Genomic DNA, 16,380 nt, shown 5'->3' on the forward strand with positions numbered 1-16,380 from the left:
AAAAATTGGCTTAATGCTTTAGGCTTGAGAAACTTTTATATGTGAACTTCAAGAGGAAACGCACACCACAGGGAGTGGGAAGCAGCAATATTCACAGCCATAAAGTTACAGGGGTCTCTGCAGTGCCACATGCCCTCAGGTCTGTGACTACTCAGAAGTTCACATAAAGGTCATCCGACCTTTCCAGGATCATGATTAGGGCCTCTCTGTAACTACTATCATAAATCTAACAAAATATTGGTACCCCAGAATTATGCAGAGTACGCAGGGGTGCTCACACACAGAAGCTGAAAGGATCACAGGGTGTGGCCTTGTGGGTGTTCAAAGGAAGATGGCACTCACAACTTGCTCCTTTTAGACCCAAAAATGAAAGCAATGAGCCAGAATCACAGGCACCTTATTAGTTTAAAGTTTGCTTAGGGGTTGTGATTGGTCATTCATGGTCCTTTTAGTAAGTCTGATCTTTGTGATGTGACCCTTTACTTGCACTGAGTCAAGAGTGTAACGTATTCTAATCTATAGGCAACAGATGTTATAATCCTCATTACCATCACAGCTGCAACCATAGGGAATGCAAATGGGAGATGGGTATAGTTACCAATATTGAGGACATTTTGCATTTGCATTTCCCTTGCTGTAAACAGTGTTAAACAAATCTGTGTTTCTTTTCAGACATCAGAAACAACCACCACCACCACAAAAAGTGAATAAGCCCCCATTTTATGCTCATTTATGTCAGTGGAGTTTATCACACAGGATGGATCCTGTGCAGGAACTGGATTTCAACTGGTGGGGGGGACTGCAAAAGTGGGAAATTTTTCAGATGACACTTGGAGTTAACCTGAAGAGAAAGTAGAAAAAAAACTCGCAAAAGCGGGCTGTTTTTCAGACGATGTTAGCGTTAATGAGAATTAACGCGACATTAACCGGAACAGAAATTAGACAAAACCTGCACCTTTTTACTTTCAGAAAATCTCGAAAGTAAAAAGAGGCAGGTTTTGTCTACTTTCTGTTTGGGTTAAGGTCACATTAACCCTGTCGTGTGTGAAAAACTACCCGGCCAATTATAGACCCATCAGTTTATTAAGTAGCATTAGTAAGCTGCATGCAAGCCACCTTTAAGAGAAATTATTGTGCTGGATAGAAGATGAAAACTTCCTGAGGGAAGAACAAGCAGGATTCAGGCAGGGGTGTTCATCAGTGAACCAGAGTCTTATATTGCAACATCTACTAGAAAAATATTCATTTCCTGCGGGGGGGGGGGGGGAGGGCATTCTATGCAGCCTTTATAGATTTTAAATCTGCCTTTGACACAATTCCAAGAGACAGGTTATGGCAAAAACTGGAGGCCACTAATATCGATAGGCGCCTACTGACTCTCAGACGAAGCCTTTACAACCAAACCTCCTTGAGAGTAAGATGTGATCAAGAAGGGCATTTGACAGATGTGATACCCACATATAAAGGGGTAAAAGAGGGTTGTGTTTTGGCTCCTACCCTATTCAATATCTACATTGATTCACTGGTCAGACTATTGTCCGGATAGAACTTCCATCCACCTAAACTGGCAGAGAGATCTATTTCCACACTCTTTTATGCAGATGATGCAGTTCTCTTGTCTTTAACCTGTGTAGGACTGAGACGCCTCTTAAAAACGCTGGGAACATATTGTAATACAGAACAATAAACAATTAAATATGAAAAATCCAAAGTTCTAATTTTTACTCAGAAAAAATGTAAACATTGTTGGCAAGTGAATGGCTACCAACTTGAACAGGTTAAATCATACAAGTATTTGGGAGTAATTTTTTATTGTTCTGGATCTTGCAGAGCTCAAATCTCCTATGCAATTGCAAATATACAATGGAGTTACAATTCACTTATCTCTTTCTTTTATAGCAAAGGCAGCCAACACATTCCTTCAGCTATTCAGGTGTTTAAAGTGAAGCTCCTCCCCCAAATATTATTTGGTGCACAAATATTTGCGTTTAAAAATATTACAGCCCTGGAAACTGTTCAATCAAAATTTCTGAGAACTATTCTCAGCTTGCCAAGCTGTGTACCAAATGTTTTTCTCAGGTTGGAAACAGGCTTAATTTCTATTGAATCACAAATATGGATATATAAATTAGATTATTGGTTAAAGATTTTATTTACTCCCAAACGCCTAGTCCCCTTGACTCTTAATGATATATTTCAGTCAAGATGGAAAATGCTGGTCGAGGAAAACGTGCAATCCCTGGGCTTCTCCCAAACTGTTATTCTAGCCATGGGGCTCGCAAAAGCCAAAGAGAACATCCGTCAGCGCATACGGGACATTGAACTACAAAAGTCATATAAGTGCAGCCTCTTTTCACTCACCTTTTAATGACAGTGGGAGAGGCTTTGTCCTTGCTGCATATTTGAGCAATCCAACAAATCCAAAGTATAGGAAAGCCTTTACTGTGGCCAAATTTAATGTACTTCCATCGGCCTTACTTGCAGGAAGATATAACAAACCATTCTGTGAACGTTTATATCCTTGTGGGTCTGGGGAGGTAGAAACAGTGGGCCATGTTTTATTGTATTACACCTTTTACCGGGAACTGTAGCATTGTTTTATAGTACCAATTTACAAAAAATACCAGGTAAACCTGATGCATTTTACATTTATTACCTTCTGGCTGATCAGCAGCCAGGGATTACAACCAAGGTGGCAAGTTTTTGCGTTGCTGCAATAGCTTATAGATGAAAAATGGTGTCTTAATTTTTAATTTTTACTCTATTGATTTCATCTAGTATTTGTATTTGAAGGGATTTCACTCTATACAGTTATCTGAATTTATAGTCTCCAAGCTGTATTCCTATTGTATTTGTACTATACCATTTGCATTCTTTTTTTTTTCTATTGGGCATTGTATAATATTGTACTTTTTAATATTATTTTATGCTGGTCATCGACCGTAATAAATTTCATTTTATTTCGTGAACAGGTTCAGGGCCCACTTAATGGTGCAAATCTTCTTTTTCTTTTCAGCATCTGTAATATTCTTTGGATTTTGGGTTACTGTCTAGCTCTGGTTCTTCTATTGCATCAAGACAATGAGCAGCACCCATTCTTTCTTCTTTAGGTGCATGTTGTGGCTAACACCCTGTAGATTTAGCTATTTCTTTCAAAGTGTACTTTTAGTTATTGATACTTGTAGATACTGATACTTGATTGTGGTGTGTGTGTGTGTGTGTGTGTTGTGTGCCTTCAGGTCGTTTCTGACTTATGGTGACCCTGAGACAAATCTATCACGTGTGTGTGTGTGTGTGTGTGTGTGTGCGCGCGCGCGCAAGATTGGTTCAGAGGTTTGCCATTATTTTCTCTTGAGGCTGGGAGCATGTCATGTGTCCAAGGTCATCCAGTGAGTTTCATGGCTGAGCGGGGAATTGAACCCTGGTCTCCAGAGTCCTAATCCAACCCTTAAACCACTATGCCATGCTGGTCTGTAGCAAAAGTAAGAACAAGGGAATGGTAGGGCCACTATGTGAAAAAGATGGCAAAATGCTAACAGAGGACAGAGAAAAGGCAGAACTACTCAACACTTTCTTTTCCTCTGTGCTCGAGTGCTCAAGCTGGGGAAAATGGAGCAGATGATGCAGTAGGGGAAATGCAGCATAGAATAGGTAAAGAGGTAGTATAGGAATCATAGAATCATAGAATCATAGAGTTGGAAGAGACCACTAGGGCCATCCAGTCCAACCCCCTGCCATGCAGGAAATCCAATTCAAAGCATCCCTGACAGATGGCCATCCAGCCTCTGTTTAAAGACCTCCAAGGAAGGAGACTCTATCACCCTCCGAGGGAGTGCATTCCACTGTCGAACAGCCCTTACTGTCAGGAAGTTCCTCCTAATGCTGAGGTGGAATCTCTTTTCCTGTAGCTTGCATCCATTGCTCCGGGTCCTGTTCTCTGGAGCAGCAGAGAACAAGCTTGCTCCCTCTTCAATATGACATTCTTTCAAATATTTAAACAGGGCTATCATATCACCTCTTAACCTTCTTTTCTCCAGGCTAAACATCCCCAGCTCCCTAAGTCGTTCCTCATAGGGCATGGTTTCCAGACCCTTCACCATTTTTGTTGCCCTCCTTTGGACACGCTCCAGTTTCTCAATGTCCTTTCTGAATTGTGGTGCCCAGAACTGGACACAATATTCTAGGTGGGGCCTGACCAGAGCAGAATACAGTGGCACTATTACTTCTCTTGATCTAGACACCATACTTCTATTGATGCAGCCTAAAATAGCATTGGCCTTTTTAGCTGCCGCATCACACTGTTGAATCCTGTTCAATTTGTGGTCTACTTGGACTCCTAGATCCCTTTCACATGTAGTTTCATTCAGCCAGGTGTCACCCATCCTATATCTGTGCATTTTATTTTTCCGCCCTAAGTGCAATACCTTACATTTCTCTGTGTTGAATTTCATTTTGTTAGCTTTGGCCCAGCTTTCTAGTCTATTCAGGTCATTTTGAATCTTGATCCTGTCCTCTGGGGTATTAGCTATTCCCCCTAATTTGGTGTCATCTGCAAATTTGATAAGTATGCTCCCAATTCTGTCATCCAGGTCATTGATAAAGATGTTGAATAGCACTGGGCCCAGGACAGAGCCCTGTGGGACCCCACTGGTCACTTCTCTCCAGGATGAAAAGGAGCCATTGTTGAGCACCCTTTGGGTTCGGCCGATCAACCAATTACAGATCCATTTAACAGTTCCTTTGTCTAGCCCACATTTTACAAGCTTGTTTGCAAGAATGTCATGGGAAACCTTGTCAAACTGAAATCAAGATATACTATATCCACAGCATTCCCATAGCATCACTGGGGGGGAATGTGACGGTGCAGCACAAACCAGGTCACACCCCAAAAGAGGGATGACACCTGGTAGGACCTCCCCCCCCCATGCTGTCCCATCCTTTTCCTCAGGAGGAGAAGGACAGGGTGGCAGCAAGGGAGGCCCCATGTACTCCCCCTGTGCCATCCCATTCTTTTGTTTAGGATTTAATTATTTATTGATAAGCATTTGATGACAAGGATAATCCTAACTCCTGTTGTTCTTTCTTATCTTGTATTCACTTTCTGTTGTTTTGGTATTTACATGTTTGCATTTCCCACATTTTTTTCATTATGCTCATTGCTGAATCTGCATGTTATCATCATTATAACTGATTAAGGAGATTACTTCATGCGGCTATTAAATTGGATATGGTGATAAAATAGTGCCTTTGGCAATACTTATCACATGGCATCACCTCCAACCCATAGCTGTTGTGCATGCAAAGTGTAGTTAGGGCATCCTTTTTCACTGACCAGGAAAACCTGTCAGTAGCTCCCAATTACATGGTAGTTCCAGGACTCAAGTGGAAAATGTAATTGCTGAAGCAGTTGTGAGATTGGCAGTCATGTGTGCCACAGTCTGCTCCTCTCCCCTCCCCCTCGCTATTTCCAAGTAGCCAGATTAGCTTTCTTTGTTTTTTTTCTTTTTAAAACTTAAATTATATTACCAGAACTGTGGAATTGCATTTTTTAAATTAAAATAAAATGAAAGGCAAGCTGGATGGGGCAGGGCGGCAGAGTGAATCAGGAAAAGAGTGCAATGGCAGCAGCAGCCCAAGTCGTGCAATTGCAAAGGCATGCAATAATGGATGCTCACACAACAGTATGCTTATGGTTTCATTAATTTGCATGATTGCGGTGAAAATGGAGCTCATGTGATAATGTCTGAAACTTTTCAAATTTGTCTTCAGATTCTGGTATTTTCTGGTTACTATTACTAGTTCACTGGAACAAGCTCAACAGAGGTAAAATACAACTTTCCCCCACTCCGTACCTGGTTGCTAAATCACCATGTCAGATAGAGTAACCCAACAGAACTGAAGGCTTTACATGCAGCTTGAACCAACTTGGGAGCAGCTGTGAGGATAGTGGCAGCAACCACATTCTTCCATACCAGGATGAAGCATCTGGAGGGCAATACATGTCCTACTGTGACCTTAGAGCCAACCATGTGCCTTCCTGTTGTGATGGACTGGAGATCTCATCATCCACAACAAGCATGGAACTCTGAAAAGTCCAGAGTTCTGAAGAAAAAACAAAAACAAAGGGTAAATGTTCCACATGCCCCTGAAGGTATTAAACATGGCTCCTGCCTCACATTTCTGTTGCTGCTTGGTTTTTATCACACATGGGCCCATCGTATGTTCTATCAGGGCTACTCAGAACAGGGTAGATATTGTATTTCCTATCCACTTCTTTTTGTACTGCTCTGCTGTGACACACAGTCTGACAAGCTAAAGCGGAAATTACAGCACAAGACCAAGCCTGAACCCTCGTGGTCAAACAGAGAACAGTGCACCATAGAGGAATCAATGCTGAAGTAAAAAAGAAGGCAGAGCTGCAGCCACACTGCAAAAATAATCCAAATTGACACCATTTTAACTGCCATGGCACAATGCTAGAGAATTCTGGGAATTGTAGTTTGGTGAGACAATTAGCCTTCTCTGTCAAAGAGCTCTGGCGTCACAACAAACTACAGTTCTGAGAATTCCACTGCACTGAGCCATGGCAGTTAGAGTGGCATCAAACTGGATTATTACTGCAGTGCAGAGGGCCTCAGAGTAACACTTGAATCATATCCAGTGACAAAGCCAGGGCAACATATATTCTTGCTGTTGTTGTTGCTGTGTGCTTTCAAATTGTTTCTGACTCATGGTGACCCTGAAGTGACTCCATCATCAGGTTTCCTTGGCAGGTTTTCTAGGTCGTCCATCACAGACTGCCTATTGAGTGTTTCTCTGTGGATGACCCCTCATGTCTTAAGATGAATCTGGATAAAATAGAGATCCTGATTTTTCAGCCTAACTGCTCAGTAGCCCCACTTTCAGGCCCTTCACTGGGTTTACAGGGTTACACACTGACCTCTCTTTTGCCAGAAATCATGGAGTCCTGCTGGTTGATAGTCTGTCCCTACGTTCCTTTATCGAGGCAACTGCCAAGGTATGTGACTTCTATCTTTTGAGCATCCATAGGATCAGTACTGCACTGATACACTGAAGGAGAAGAAAATGAAAATGTTTAAGGTGGAATCAGATTGTGGACAGCATCTGCTGAACTAATCCTGAAATATTACAAGTGGAAAAGAGGATGTGGTGGTGTTAATGGAGTTTATCACATGGGGGAAATCCTGTGCAAAAACGGGATTTGAAAGCTGGTAAAAAAAGCAGGTTGATTTTCACACATGTTGTTGTTAAACTAGTGTTAATCTGAATGGAACGTAGACAAAGGCACTCCCTTTTACTTTGGGGATTTTCCAAAAGTAAAAAGAATTGACTTTTGTCTACTTTCCATCTACTTTCTGTTTGGTTTAACACCACTTTAACAACGACACTGTGTGAAAATCAACCTGCTTTTTTTACCAGCTTTTTACCAGCTTTCAAATCCCGTTTTTGCACAGGTTTATCAACCCACTTTGGGAGATTTTTTCCCCAACTTAAACCCCCATTTCTGCCTGGGATTTCCCCCATGTGATAAACTCAAGAATATGAGATGAGCTGATAATTGGTAGTATTGAATATTTGAGGTGCGGTTAAGTTCTGACAGATGGGAAGACACAATCGGGAAGCCACTGTGGGATGTAAAATAAGAAGAAATTGGGGTTGTTGTGGGAAGGGGATCAGAGATGAGGACAGTCACTGCTGGGAACCTATTTTTCTGCTTCAGGCAAAACAGCGATTGTTGGCGCCCCATCTCCCGAAGTTAAGGTTGTTGTACTCAAGGCCAGCCAATTTAGCTGAGATATACTGAAAGATACTATATCCATTTGTCATGCCTGTGGCAAGCAAACATTTTTATTTACAGTAAGCAGGCTTTTTAACGTAATAATCATGACAGGGTGGTTTTTATACGGGGTCTGTGATTTAGTTATGTTTTTAAACTTTTTGTATGTTTTTATGTTAATTTTATGCTGTTTTATTTAGATGATCTTAACTGTTTTTAAATTCTTATTGTAAAGTTTTTGAAATGCTTTTATCTTGTGAGCCACCTTGGGTCCCTTTCTGGGAGAAAGGTGGGATAAAAATGAAATTTATAGTAATAATAAAATTCACTTAAACTCAGTAATAAACAACCAGCAATGTGCTGCCCTTCCATGACACTCCAAACAATACTGTCTTGCTGGTGTCAGCTCCAGTGTTGGATTTATACAGTAGCCAAATAAGCTAAAAGCCTCTGATTATGTGGGATCTTTTAAAACACCAACAGTTTTTAGAATAACACACATTTTGGTCTTCCTACACTTTGTGCCTCCAAGTTATTTTTGACTTATGGCGACCCTAAAGCAACCCTATTGTGGGGTTTTTCTTGGCATTTTTCAGAGGAGATTTGCCATTGCCTTCTGCTGAGGTTGAGAAAGTGTGATGTGCCCAAAGTCACCCAGTGGGTTTTCATAGCCTAGCAGGGAATTGACCCCTGCCCCCCAGAGGCCATGCTGGCCCTATGAGGCAGGTAGGGTCTTTCATTTCCAGCTCTGAGAACCTTTCCGGTACACAAAGCATGGGCTGTGTATTTAGCTTCCTGGAAAGGTCACCCAGGCTGGAGTGGGTCTAATGAGTCCTAATAGTAGCTTCTATAATCTATCTGCCTGCTTGATATAGTGGTTTGAGCACTGGACTATAACTCTTCAGGCCAGGGTTCAAATCCCACTCAGCCATGGAAACCCACTAAGTGACCTTGGGCAAAGTCACACTATCTCAGCCTCAGACAATGGCAATTGCAAACATCCTCTGAAGAAATCTTGCCAAGAAAACTCTATGATAGGATTGCTATAAGTTGTCATGACATGGAGGCACACAACAACAATAACCCATTTGCAGATCCAGCGTAGTGTAGCGGGTTGAGCATTGGACTGCAGCCCTTGAGAACAGGGTCAGAGTGACCAGAGATCATCCTCCTTTTCCAGGACATGTCCTCCATTTCAATGTCTCCCAATCTGAACATGGCAAAGAAGCATGAAATTTATATGAATGCTTTTAGGTTTTATTTTGTCATGTCCTCCATTTCCCCCCAGGACATCGTCTACATTGACACCTTCTGTCCAGGAGGAATCCAAAACGTCTTCCGTTGGGAGCATGACGAAGAAGCACATGTGTACATTTATATGAGTGTTTCTAGCTTCCATTTGGTCTTGTCCTCCATCCTTTGTTGAATGCCCTCCATCTGGACCATGACAAAGAAGCACGTTTACAGCACTGCAGGTATTTCAGGAAAGGCAACCCGGAAGGACGAGAAGTGAACGAAAGAAAGGCCAGCAGTTTTATTAGCCGGGTAATAAATTAGTATTAGTCATATTAAAATATTAAAATGTTATCCAAAGGTCCAAAGCCCTGACATAACTTTTTAATAGGAATGTACAGTTTATCCTCAGAGACTGTAGCTATAAAATGTATTGGCTATTTTGTGTGTGTGTGTGTATTGTTAATGTTGTCCTCCTCAATAGGAGTGTTTCTCGCTTTTCTTTGGCACTGTCCTCCATCCTTTCTCGAAGGCTTCCGCTCTGGGCTCCACAACAAGCTCCAACTCCCAGAATTCCATAGCCTTGAGGCAGAAAAAGAGTTAAAACGGTGCCAAACCGGGTTATTCCCCCAGTCTGGACTCAGCGTTCTTGCAGTGGAGACCAAGATGGCGCCGAAGGGGAGAGAGAGAGGGAGGGGCCGAGCGTGAGGGGGCGTGGCTAAAGCGCGGTCCCATGCTCTGGGGGCGGAGCCTTCGCTCTCCCGGCCGCCGCGACTCTTGTTGTCCCTGGCGGCGATCCGTAGCAGGGCGGATGTTGTGAGGAGCCGCGGCCGGCAGGGCTGGGCTCAGAGGGCGAGAGACAGCAGCAGCAGCAGTGAGTAGCAGAGGGAGTCTGTGGGGAAAGGGAGGCGGAGAGGGGGCCTGGGCAGCCGGGAGGAGAGGGGCCAGGGCTAATGCCAACCGGGGCCGCTGCCCAGCACTCTCCTCCGCAGGGGGGAAGGAGGGGATCGTCCCGGCTGCAGACCCAGCCACCCCAGTCCGGGACCCTTTGGCCTGTGAGTGGCCCCGAGGGAAGGAGGGAGGGAGGGACTCTCGCCCTCTTTCCAAACAGCCCGCCTGGCTCTTGCATTATTCCCTGCGCCCCCCCCCCCCCCGTGTACGAATGCCTGGGTGTAGAGGCATACAGTGTGTCTATGGAGATCACCCCACTACGCTCTTAGGCCTCACTGGACTACAAGCCCCAGAATGCAACAGGAGGCAGGCAGGGCAGTCAGAGTGGAATAGCAGCGCTGGAAGAGCGCAGAGTGGTCATGTCCTATGTGTTACTCTGTGTGTGTATAGCTATATACTTCTATGCCTGTATGTATCTAGGGGTGTGTGTGTGTGCGTATCTATATACCTATCTACCTGTCTATATCTAGGTGTGGGTATGTATATATGTGTATTATGATTATTATGATGTGTATTCATATCCTGCCTTCCTCCCAGTACACAGACTCAAGGCAGCTTACAAATCTAAAACAGTCCAAGTGTTTATATATCTAGGTGTGTTTGTGTGTATCTATATACCTATATCTAGGTGTGTGTGTGTGTGTGTGTGTGTGTATATATACGTATATATCTCTCTATATCTAGGTGTGTGTGTGTGTATCTATATACCTATATATCTAGGGGTGTGTGTGTGTGTGTGTGTCTATCTATGTACCTATGTATCTATATATATCTAGGTTGTGTGTACATATGTGTGTGTGTGTGGGTATCCATATCTATATATATCTAGGGGTGTGTGTGTGTTTGTCTGTCTGTCTATCTATCTATCTATCTATCTATCTATCTATCTATCGATGTGTGTATGTGTGTGTATATATCTATATCTATATATCTAGGGGTGTGTGTATATACACATTTCCACCAAATGCACCTGAGAAAGTAGACTGAAGCCTAGGAAAGCTCATACTGCCAACTTCTTTCTTTAGATACAAAAATCTACAAAATCTCTCTTCATACTGATTCTGCAGGCTAACATGGCTATATCTTTGCTCTATTGCTGTGTGTGTGTCTATATATGTGTGTGTGTGTAAACGCACATACACATGCAGTCGGCCCTCTGTTTTTGTGGGGGATCCATTCCGCCTCCCCCTCAAAAACGGAGACTCGCTGATATTCAAGCCTCATAGGCTTGAATGGGGTGCATGTCCGCAAGCACGCACGGGGCACATGCTGTGGGGGCACGCCCCATTGAAGTTAACAGAGGTCGCCTCTCCATGAATATTCAGAACCGCAGATATTAAGTCCACGAGAATGGAGGGGCAACTATGTATGTGTGTGTATTTATGCATGTGTAATGCATGTGTATATATATATATATATATATATATATATATGTGTGTGTGTGTGTGTGCATGCGTGTGTGCATATATATATCTGCAGGTGTGTATACATGTTTATGCATGTTTATATGTGTGTGTGTATGTGCACACATATATCTGCAAGTGTGTGTATATATATATGTGTGTGTATGTTTATGCATGTGTATATATGTGTGTGCGTGTGCGCATATATATATATCTGTGCGTATATATGTGTGTGTGAGTATATATATTTATGCACGTGTATATTTATACAGTATGTGTGTGTTTATTTCTCTGCAGGTGTGTATATATATATATGTGTGTGTGTGTGTGTTTATGCATGTGTATATATGTGTGTGTGCGTGCGCGCATATATATATATATATATCTGTGTGTATATGTGTGTGAGTATATATATTTATACATGTGTATATTTATACAGTATGTGTGTGTTTATCTCTCTGCAGGTGTGTTTATATGTGTGTGTGTATTTATGCATATATGTCTAGGTATGTCTCTGTGTACATATGTATGTGTATGTATGTGTAATTGAGGCTGTCATAATTTGGCCACATCGTGAGAAGGCACACTCATTAGAAAAGACAGTGAAGCTAGGAAAGGTAGAGGGCAGTAGAAAGAGAGGAAAACTGCATACTAGATGGATGGACTCAATCAGAGAGGTCATGGGCCTGAATTTGCAGGACTTGAGCTGAGCAGTGGAGGACAAGGGGTCTTGGAAATGTCTCATCCACAGAGTTGTCATGAGTCAAGGTCAACCTGAGGATAGTTAGCAACAACAACAATAAGTGTGTGTGTGTGGTTGTGTGTGTGTGTGTGGCTATGCACATGTCTGTCTCCCCTCCTCACTCTTGGCACAACACTAGGGCCCTTGTGCTCCTGGAAGAGCTGTGTGGCTTCAGTCCTTCTTCCTCAATCATCTGCCCCTCCTTCCCCAGCCAAAGGAGTGAAGCTACTCAGGTGTGCCCACTGAGCTAAAGTTACCTGGAAGAGATTTTTGATGTCATCTTCAGCATGCATTTGGAGAAGGTCAACCCTGCTCAGTTCAGTGGGATTTTCTGTTCTTAGCTATGACAGCCCAATTCTAATGTGGCTTACTCTGAAGTAATACACTCCTTTTATTTCCATGGGATTTTCTCTTGAGGAAGATTCCTAATAGGTTGGGCTGTTAGTGTACAACTCCTCCTCAACAGTAGAAAAGTCAGTCGTGGAGCCAGATAGAAGTCTGATGGCTATAAAAGATATTTCGGTGAAGGGCTTGTGGTTAGAGTTATTCCCCTGTCACCAGAAGAAGCCTAGAAGGATATAATTATCCCCATGATATGTGGAATTAGCTTTCACAACAGTTTGATCCAGAGTTATTGCAACATGCCTTGTAGAGAGAGGTTGCAGTGCTGTTTTGTACTACAGCTGGACTCATGTTCCTTGTTTTGTGTGCCAAATCCTAAAAATAACTTGAATGTTCCTCAAAAAGTATGGATCCAGGCAAGGGGTCTGTCTTGTGGGTTTTCAGCCAAATCTTTTTGTTGGAGCCCAAGCTGACATCTGCATGGTCTTCTTTCTCCTGTTTTTATTCTTTTGGCTAATAAATGGCTGGCATGTTGTCACATAATTTATCCAGCACACAAGATAAGCCAGCAGTCAAAATAAAAATGTAATTAAAATTTATACAGGTTGAGTTTCCCTTATCTGGAATTCCAAAATAGTCCAAAACCCCAAATGGGAAACATGGGTAACTGAGATAACCTTTGCTTTAGGATGGTTCTGTTTACACAAACTTTGTCTCCTGCATAAAATTATTAAAAATATTATGTATAAAATTACCTTCAGGCTGTGTGTATAAGATGCATACAAAACATAAATTAATTTAATCTTTAGACAGTCTCCAAGGTTTCTCATTATGTATATGAAAATATTCCAAATTCTGACAAAAACTGAAATCCAAAACACTTCTGATCCCAAGCATTTCGGATAAGGGAGACTCAACCGGTTTTTATTTACTCATATTATCCCCTTCTGATAGCCACTTCATATGATGGAGTTTTACCTTCACTTCCTTGGGACTGGAGTGTGGCTTTGGCATGGCTTCCAGCCTCTTAGAATACATGCATCATTTAAACAGCATACCTCCCAAGTGACCCAAAGCAGCTTTATTTTAGCCTGACTGTTCAGGCCCTAAGTCTGTGAACACAGGAATAGCCCCTGTGGATTACATGAATGGCTTGTCTAGGTCAGCTGCTGGTTTCATCCTATGGCCAGCTAGATGCCTATGGGAAACCCATATGCTGGTCATGAGGGCAATACCTGTCATTGTAGTCCCCTGATAAGTGGCATTCAGAAGCATTTCTGGCTCTAGAGATATTGTGACCAGTAGCCATCAATTGCCTTCATTCATAAATTGTCTGTTTTCCATTGATAACTATCTTACTTTGTAATCATCAGCGCTTGTGACAGCAAATTCTGTGGTTTAACTGTGCACAATGCAAAAACATAGTACTGTCTTCTGTCCAGAACATCTTGCAAATCAGCTTCTGGGTTCTGACACTATAAGAGAAAGGGAAAAGGCCGTATACAGGTATACCTCACACTGCATATACTCTGCAGAATTAATGCAGTTGGACACTGCTTTAACTGCTGCCATGGCTCAGTGCTATAGAATTCTGGGACATGTAATTTTGTGAGTTATTTAGCCTTCTCTGTCAGAGAGCTCTGGTGCCACAACAAACTACAAATCCCAGGATTCCATAGGATGGGGCCATGGCAGTTAAGGTGGTGTCAAACTGCATTAATTTTGTGGTGTGGCAGCAGCCTCAGTTAAACAAGCCTTTGAGAAAGAAATTACTCTTTACAAAGTCTTCTTTGTGCCTGCCCAACCCCTTCTTCCTCTTTGTCTTCCCTCTAGATGGAAACTTTTTTAGCAGCATCAGCACTGGGAAGATGGTGAAAGGGGGCTGCAGATGCATGCGACATTCAGCAGCAGCGTGGCTGTAGCAAACAGTGCAGTAAATCTTTAACTGAGAAAGAAGGGTATTCCTCTGTAGCTGGTCTCACTTTAGCTGTGTGTGTCAGTCTACAAGGGGCAAGATGGATACCAGCTACTTCTGGAAACCCTTACTGATGTGTGAGCAGCAAAATAGAGAAAAAGGGGAGAACAGATAAGACTGCTCACCAGCTATTTCCAACATTTAAAAAAGATAGAACTATAAATTTGGCACCAAAACAGAAATGATAAGAAAAGTGGGCATTGGTGAAAGAAAATCATTCTAGAACATTTACTTGACTTGGTTGTTTCATTTCACATGTGCATATCTTCAGTTCTGAATAAAAAGTCTGCTGAAACATGTTCAAGCTACTCTTCTTTTTTGTGATATAGGAACCTTATCCCTTTATTCTTTCCATGTTCTTCATGCTTCTGGTCCCACAATTTCTGTTGTAATGCCCAGGGACACATCTCATTTGTTAACTGATATGTACTTCTATACAGTTGCAGACTTCTCTCAGTTCTTCTCTCTAATATGTATGTTCCTCCAAAACCCAGATACTGTAACCTTCCCTCATAGAAACATTGCTACAGTTCCTCAGGTTTGACTGCCCTTTTCTGTATCTTTTCAAGTTCTACAGTGTCTCTTTTGGGATTCATGGATCAGAAATTAGGCTTATGTCTGAATAAGCCTGCACAAGATTGTGCTGTGAAGGTCTACCATAACTAGAACCATCTTTGCTTTTACAGGTGTATAAAAATGGTTACATCTTTCTATTGGATTATATTGACACAAAAACTCAGATTAGGACTGTTTCCACATGTGCTCTTAGTGTCATAATTCTCAGTCCAGAGATGATTAGACCACTACATCATGTAGTCTTGAATAAAGCTACTTGCCTGGTGTGGAATGTATGGAAATTGCTTCAGTTGCCATAGCAGAGAAGGTTAACACAAGTTGGTTCATTTTAACTTTGAAGTCTCCAACAACTTGAAAAGGGATGTGTGAGCAATCTGACTACATTTGGCAACTTTTTTCATATATTGGCATATTATTAAAATTTCAAACCATAATGGGACCCTTTTGGAATCCTAGAGATAATTCATCACTATGGCCTGTTACAGACAGCCAAAATAAAGCTGCTTCGAGTCACTTTGGAGGTATGCTGTTTAAATGATACATACATCCTAAGAGTCCATAAGCCGCACCAAAGCCACGCCCCAGTCCGAAGGACTGGAGTGCAGCTTTGGTGCAGCTTCAAGACTCTTAGGACGCATGCATCATTGAAACACCATACCTCCAAAGTGACTCGAAGCAGCTTTATTTTGGCTGTCTGTATAGGGCCAAAATTAATTAATTTTCAACAAAATGTGAGGGTACCGAGTGTGGTCTAGGGGACAGCCTAACTTAACAATGCAATTCAAAACAATGCAGCTAGTTTTTCGCTTGTCATATACACAGGTTCACAGGTTTGATACACTAGTTTTATTTATGGAGTTTACCAAGGCTACTTTTTGTGTTCAAGAGTGAAGGACACTACAGAATTGTGTTATGAGAGCTTCACTGTTAGTATCTGGAGAAAGAGCATGGGTCCTTTGGCTAATGTGGAAAAATAACAGGTAGATAATAATAATGATAATGATAATAATAATAATAATAATAATAATAATATAGGTCAACCTGAGAAGGTTTGAGGAATTTGCTATACACTGTACTTGCTTCTTGTTATAGAATGACATTGTTGCACATAGACTTTGAGAATGATAAAGCAATGACAGCTGGGGGCATAAACAGTTGAAGCTCCTCAATATGTGCTTCAGTTTTCTAGTAAATGGAACAGGTTGTATAGCAGAGGCCAAGCTGAAATGCAGGTTTTTGTTGTTTTAAAAAAGGTGACAGTGGAAATTTGTAGTGAGAATGGAGGGGATATATGTCTGATTAAATGACAATGTCTGGATGCTGTATTCTGTGTTCTTGTACAGGGCTTGCATATCTCCAT

At 42.0% G+C, this 16,380-nt stretch overlaps 1 protein-coding gene across 1 annotated transcript in view; it reads left to right on the top strand.

Moving 5' to 3' along the window:
• The first annotated feature begins 9,826 nt into the window (after nt 1-9,826).
• The window catches only part of LOC149321653 (E3 ubiquitin-protein ligase RNF123-like), a 149,686-nt gene continuing 143,132 nt past the window's right edge, over nt 9,827-16,380 (top strand). Inside the window, exon 1 of the mRNA XM_089526322.1 lies at nt 9,827-9,902. The gene's annotated coding sequence lies outside the window, so the exon portion shown is untranslated. The remainder of the gene's footprint in view (nt 9,903-16,380) is intronic.

This window comes from Sceloporus occidentalis, unplaced genomic scaffold (assembly GCF_023333645.1).
Source record: "Sceloporus occidentalis isolate IW3139 unplaced genomic scaffold, rSceOcc1.0.p SCAF_1, whole genome shotgun sequence".
Classification (NCBI taxonomy): Eukaryota; Metazoa; Chordata; class Lepidosauria; order Squamata; family Phrynosomatidae; genus Sceloporus; species Sceloporus occidentalis.